This window comes from Balaenoptera acutorostrata, chromosome 4 (assembly GCF_949987535.1).
Source record: "Balaenoptera acutorostrata chromosome 4, mBalAcu1.1, whole genome shotgun sequence".
NCBI classification, from domain to species: Eukaryota; Metazoa; Chordata; class Mammalia; order Artiodactyla; family Balaenopteridae; genus Balaenoptera; species Balaenoptera acutorostrata.
Window position 1 is genome coordinate 75,453,519 of NC_080067.1, and position 7,366 is coordinate 75,460,884.

Consider the following 7,366-nt stretch of genomic DNA (forward strand, 5'->3'; position numbering starts at 1 on the left):
ACTGGGCTGCCTTCCTGGTTGCCTCCCAAAACATGTGATGACCTAGTGGATAAGGTACTGGGTGGGAAGTGATACAGCTGCCTTGGGAGACCTGATACCTTGGGTCTGTTGTTTGCCAGCTGTATGACCTTTAGGACCTCTGAGCCTCAGTTACCTCCCCTGAAAAATGGATATTATTCTTCCCTCTTAGCTACAAAGTTTTTATAGAGGGCATGTAAAAATGATAGGATGTGAATAAAAACTATAAAAATACTTAAAGATGTAAGGAACTGTTATACCTTAATTTTACACTTTTCTAATATTTTTCAGGAATTAATGAGATCTGGGTTTGGGGGGAAAAACCCAATGGAAGGAGGATATCATTTATTCATTCAACAAATACTATACACTATACCATATGGCCCATCAAGAATAATGAAGAACAGGCATTTAACAGCTTCAGGATAGCTGATCTGTGAAGAACTTGATTTCTTTTTTCATGTTTAAAAGACCGCTTAGATAAGTTACTGGGAAACCCTCTCTGAATTGCTATCTGAGCTATAACAGTGTTCAAAATGAAATAAAGAAAAAGGTCACCCTAATGCTAACCTCCAAGAAGGCTTCAGTCAATTCAGCACCTTTTTCAAGCTGTAAATTTACTCCCCAAATTGTCTACTTAGATAGTTATTTCCCTCTCAGAAAGAAAAAATAAATGTAGACTGTTCAAACTTTTAATGTCTGCATCCCAAATAAATATCACTGTGGAAAAGTAGTTCAACAAGTATTTGCTGAGTGTTTTATGGGTTCTGTACCACACTAAGAATTGAACTGTTGCGAGCGGTAAGGGTGTAGATGGCGATGTTGACTACCATTGTCTGTGAGACCTGGTCCCTGACGTCAGAGCTGTAATAATTTCCACAGGAGCTGTGCTAACAAGTGGAATTTTAGAGGTTGAGACAAGTTAAAACACCTGACCAAAACCAGATGTCAATATGAGAAAGACGTGCTTGGGCATTCTAAGGTTTATGTTCTTGGATTAGGAAGGTGAACACTTTTTATGGAAGGTTCTGAAAATGAAGCAGAGGAGATTTAATTTGGCTTCGTGGGCAATTAATGAGGCCATTAAAGGTTTAGAATAGTAATATGATGAAAAGATATGAAAAATCCCAACCAAGTGTCATAGTTAGGACATTTTTAATTTTGAAAGCTTTACTATCAGAAATAACTCAAATCAAATTAAGCAAAGTAAGAAAAAGTATAAGTAGAGAAATTTATTGGCCCATATAACAGGAAGTTCAAGTAATGGACTTTGGTCTTGGTTGTCCAGGCATTCAAATAATGTCATCAGCTCTCTCGATTGGCTTCATTCTTAGTCTATCTCCATGTAATATTAGAATGTCTGCCAGGCTTACATGGGTTTTAGAGATCATGGCCCTAGAGAAAGAGCCTCTGCAGAAAAGGCACCAAAGTGAGCTCTGATTGGTCCAGCTTAGGTCACATGCTTATCTCCGAAAACTCACTGTGACCAGAGGGATGAAGCTGCTTGATTGGCCAGGACTGGGTCACATGCAAGCCCGGAGGTAAGGAAGTGACTCTGGTCAGTCCTTCCCCCACCTCCTTTAACTGCAAGAAGTGAGTAAGATATTTACAGAATGAGGGTGGAGTAGTTTCTCAAAGGAAGAGATACTGTGCCCACATACACGCACACACACACACACGTGTATCACCCAAGCTTGACTTGAAGACGTTTACAGTCTAAAATAGAGCACTTCTCTTTTCTTTAAACTGTAGTTTGTTCCTTTAAAAATTACTTTTATTCATTCATTTTATAGGTATTCAATGCTGTGAGTCATAGGTCCTATTTTTGAGTACCTACCACAGAAGTTTCCTATTTCTCTATACATAAATAGGTTGGTTAGTTGTAAATACTTTTGTTCATAACTGAATCAGTAGGTGTAGCAAAGCTAGATAATTGACCCCCAAAGACTCCTTCATAGTGTAAGTTTGTCACTAGGAAGCGATGCCCAGCCTGGGATTATATTTCTTGCTCCTTCTCCTGTGCGTCTGGAGTGGGAGGCATCTGGTTAGTTCTTGCCAATGGGAAGCGTGAGGAAGTGATGTGTGTCTCTTCTGGGTGGGATGGTTAAGAGGTGGGTGTGCCTTTTCCAGAGCCCCTGTCTCTATCTGTTAAGTGAATGGAGAGGCTTCTAGGATCTAAAGGAGAGCTTAGTCATGAGAAACAGAGTTTCTGGCTCTCTGCACCTGAAATGTCATCCCACAAGCATCACCCACATTGAATTCTTACATGAGTGAGAAATATACCTTTATTGTGTTAAACCAACAGGAATTAGCAACTCACCTTAACAAATACAGAAGAGGTTTAAACTTATCGTCCACATCCTCATTTCTACCACATACGATCATGAGTGTGATCTTCAAAATTTAAAGCCAAGTATTCACTTCTTCTTACCTTTCCTCCAACATTGTTTCCAAAAATAACCAATTTATCTCATATGAAGGAAATCTGTTGAGTCAGGCCACCTCCTTCCTTGATAATCCCTCTAAGTATGGGGAATCTTTCAGCAGTTATTGTGCCTACACTCCCTCCCTCTTCACTGAGATCCTTCATCCACACACTATTCATAGCTTGTAACAGATCTCATCAGCAAGTTTACCCTGCTTCCCCTTTAAATTCTTTTACGAACTCATGGCCTTCTCTGTTCTGAATAAACACATTGCCACTGAAACTAGAGTCCTACGCTCAAGTGGTATTTTGTTCTTCAGTCACTTTCTGTTGCTCTTAATGATGCTTGCTGATTGCCCAGGTAGACACAGATCCTTGCACCTGCTTTGTGAATAGCTCTTTGTCTTCAGAAAATGTTCTGCAGTCTCGTGAATTATGCCACTTAAAAATTTTAAATATACTCTACCTCATTTACATAATTATCATGTGCCTCTTCTTATTAGCACTTTCAATACCTTCCTTGCCTTTGCATTTAGTGAATATTATGGATTAATAATCTTTACAAAACAGCTGGAAACCTAGGCACATAAAGCAAATATGCAATAGAATATGAAAAAGAATGTGTTGACCCCACCCCAAAGACAACAACTGATGTCCTCTGTTGATGGTGAGCCCACCTGATATATTTTTACACTGTTCTTAGCTTTACTAACAGGTGTGAATGCTCTTAGGTTGTAGAGTCTTGGAATGCCAAACCTAGAAGGGTTATCTCATTCAGTTAAATACTTACATTCTACACACACAAAAAAGAGAGCAGTTGAGAGGGGAGAAAGAGATTCCTGATCACATGACTAAAACTTTAATGCAAATGAGAAGCAGACTTGAATCATAAGTGAAGGTTTTCTGCACACCCTCCAGTCTGCCCCACCAACATTTCATAAAGACATTTTATTTTCTCCAACACAGCTTCTCCTCTCAGTCCTTTAAGAAAATACTATGTTTGCCTCACTCCCAGGAGAAAGTGTAGAGAGAGATTCACCTGGAGATGCATCGGATGTGATGTGGATTTGTCTGTTTCATCAATTCTTAGGCTCTGGGTAATGGGGAAAAAATGAGAGAAGCTGAATAGATCTGTACGAACAAGGCCCGTGAAAGAGAAAAGGGGAAAATGTTGGTGTGGGGTGAGAGATGGAAGCACTCTAAAGAAGCTGATGCTTCTCAGAGAATTCAAAAAGTGAAACCTATCACTTCCCGTTTGCTCTCAGAATCCAGTGCTGATTAGTTTGACAGTTAGCCATTTCTGAGTTAGAGCCAATTATTCCAACCATCCCTAAATATTCCAAAAATCATTGAATAAATTATGCTGTGCAAAATGCTGCTTTTCAAACTTTTATTTGAAATATCCCTAATGTCAGTGGAAAGAGAAGTTTTATCCCTGGGCCTGAGGATAAAGCCCAAAGAAAACATTTGTTACCTTTAAAATGTGTTAGGTTAAACCATATGCAGTTGCCATTTTTATAGGTCAAAAATGGTTGAATATTGGCAATTGCATAAAGTCCAATATAAGAATTTTACTTTCTATTTACAACATACATGTGTTTATTTTCATCTAAAGATAGAATTTTAAATTCCTTATCTTTGAGTAGAATTTATGGACCAGGAAGGTATGTCGTGTTCAGCTGGTGATTTGAGTACCCTCTGGCAGTTTGAAGGTGGGAAAAAAGCAGCAAACTTCTCAGAGACACCAAGCTAGGCAACTTAAGAACCACCAGGGAGGGGCTGGCTTGATTCAAAATCAAACTTGATGGTGGGGTTTGCAGGATGGTAAGAGATCTGGGTATAAGAATGAGCAGAATAAAGTCCCTCTAAATAATCTGATCTGCTAGTTATTTTAGTCTTGTCACCTCCATAGCACTGAGTGCCCTGTGTCAACCATTCCTAGGAAAATTTAGAGACACCCCATCTGGAGTTTTCGGACACAAAAGGTATACTCATAGCAGCCAGGAACATCTATTTTGTCTGATTGCTTCTGTGTGTGTGTGTGTGTGTGTGTGTGTGTGTGTGTGTGAATGTAAGTGTGGCAGGGTAATTTCCGTGTGTGGAAATTGGATCATGATTTATTGGAATAATGAAAGCAAAGGATAGAAAGCAAAGGGTTAGAAATCAACACTAACTCTGGACACTAGCTCTACGTACTTTGCAAGATGCCAGAAACTTTCCATCTTTCCTGAATAATTTTTCTTAGCTAATATCTGTTCCTTATTCTTTTTTGGTAGTAAAACATTTAAAATCAGAGCTCTGGTGGCTTGTCCAAGGGATAGAGTGGGAAGTGGTGGGAACCTTTAGAAAGGGAGAGACAGTAGTTCTTTGAGGTCTAAGGCATTGAAGATGAAAAAGATCCTGGGTCTGAGGACTTACTGTGAGAAAAAAACATGTAGCAGGGGGAGGTTTCCTGAAAAACCCTATAAGGGCATGAATACTTCTCCCAGATACTCTGGTCATAAAAGTGAAAGTACATCCACAAGCACATGGATGTTGCCGGCTGTGTGGGTAAGAGCCTCTGAGACTAAGAAGGCAGACCTTTACAGGAAAGAGCAGAGCATATGCTTATACAGACTCTTGGCTCCAACATCCACAGGTACCAATGTCCACAAAAGAATAGAGAAGGGCAGCCTCATGAAAGGAGAAAAAGACGATCTGAAACCCAGCTAGTAAGAGAAGAAATCGGTCACTGATTTCCTCTTAAAGATCCAAATTAATACAGGAAGTGGGTTTTTCTATTTCCCAGAGTCATCTGTCAAATTTTTCCACCCAAATCTTACAGGAGGGGACCACATCAAGAAAATATTTTATCTATTCCAGAGCCAGTCCAAACATTAAGTATTCAAGTCCTTATTTTATTTCAGAATGAGTTCTTCTTGATTCTTGGGTAAAATTCGATACTTCTCCTTTAATACATTTTCTTGGTCACTACCAGGACTTTAGAAAGAGCTCTCATTTGATTTTTAAAAGATAATTAGCAAACTGGATATCTCTACAAAAGTAATTTTTTACCTCAGCAAAAGGGTGTAATCAGCAGATAATTCACTCCTGTGGCTTTTCATTAGCTAACTCTCCCTCAGGGCAATTTAGAGGTTGAGGCCCTTCTCATCCACTCTCTTAGCTGATGTTAGAATTACGGCAGCATTTCACCAGGCAAAGAAAACAAAAAAACAAACAAGCAAACAAAAGACAACTCTCGCCAGAACTAATCTTTGTCATTAAGGTAGATGTCATTTATTGAGTGTCTCATATGTTATTCATTTTAGGTATATTATTTAATCCTCTCAACAACCCTATGAGTCAGAGCTCATTTCTATGTGAACAGGGAAAAAAGCAGGTTTGGGGATGTTAAGTAATTTCCCACAAATCACACAGTTACTAAATGTCAAAGTTGTCACGGTCTTTGTGACTCCAAAATCCATTACGTTTCTTCTCTGGCCTTAGAGCATCCTTCTTCTTTAATCTCACATGTAGGATTAAAAAATCTCAAGCATCATTATGGCTCTGGGGACTAAGAGCATCTAAGAGGAAATGCAAATACTTAATTTCCAAGGGAAATACAGGACCCCAAGGCTACAGTGGTTTTCATAATTTTTTAAATGCAAAAATAATCTTATCCAGAACCGACTTATAAAGTAGAAACACATTGTGTTAATGTCTATTTATATGGTAAATCCAAATGTGTAGCATTTGCTTAGTATAAAGAAATGAGCTGTTTTTATAAATATGAAAATTTGAAATTAGGAGTAAAGATGGCATTTTCATTTTTTATCAGCTTAACTATTAATGAAAGACTAAATATTTGCACACCCCCTAAAGCACCTTCTGAAAATTATTACTTTAGAATCTTTCCTTCTTCTCTTCAAAATGTACACTCTTCTCCTAAGAACCAGAAACTTGGGGAATGAGAAAGGAACTCTGCTCTGAAGAGCTCATGTTTTAATCAAAAGAGAAATAGCATGATCACAAATAATGTAAGGATGAAAAGTGTCAATGGACGTACAAAATATTATGGGGGTTTGGAGCAGAAGTGATATTCTGCCTGAGTGTGGGGGGTGGGGATCTTGGTAGACTTTGGAAAAGAGGTAGATTGTCAAGAATGAAGGGAATAATACATCCCATGATCAAGAGAATGGCTTTTAGATGGAGAGAAAGACATGATGATGGAGGAGGAAAAGGGCAGATGGTAGAGGGAAAGGATAATCTGAGTTGTGCGTGGGGGAGAGTTGTGATGTTATGACTGGACAGGAGAGTTGGCATCAGGTGGTAAAGTCTGTGAATGCCTTTCCGAGGAAGTGCAGCTTCTATGCTATAGGTAATGGAGGCCATCAAAAAGGTTTTGAGCTGGGAATCAAAGACAACCAAACTGTCCTTTTCATGAGGTTAGTCTGACAGCAGGCTCCGGTGGAAACGGATCGAAGGAGGGAGAGCCGATTGTCAAGGAGAACAACGAATATGCTCATCATGACTCCAGTAAGAGGGGTCATTCTGGGGGAAGGATTCTTCATGATGAGGGCAGGAGACAAGGTCCAAAGCTATGGGATGGGAGGAGTAAGGATACAGAGATGTCCTGAGGTGCTGGGTTGAATAGTGTTCCTCCAAAATTCACATCCACCTGGCACCCATGATTGTGACCTTATTTGGAATAAGGCCTTTGCAGATCTAATTAAGTTAAGATGAGGTCATATTGGATTAGGTGGGGTCCTAAATCCAATGACTGTTGCCCTTACAAGGACGAGAGATTTGGAGACACGAAAAGACAGATACACAGAGGGAAGAAGGCCATGTAACAATGGAGGTAGAGATTAAAGTGATGTTGTTTCATGCCAAGGAACACCGAGGATTATTGGCAACCATCAATAGCTAGGAAGAGGCAAGGAA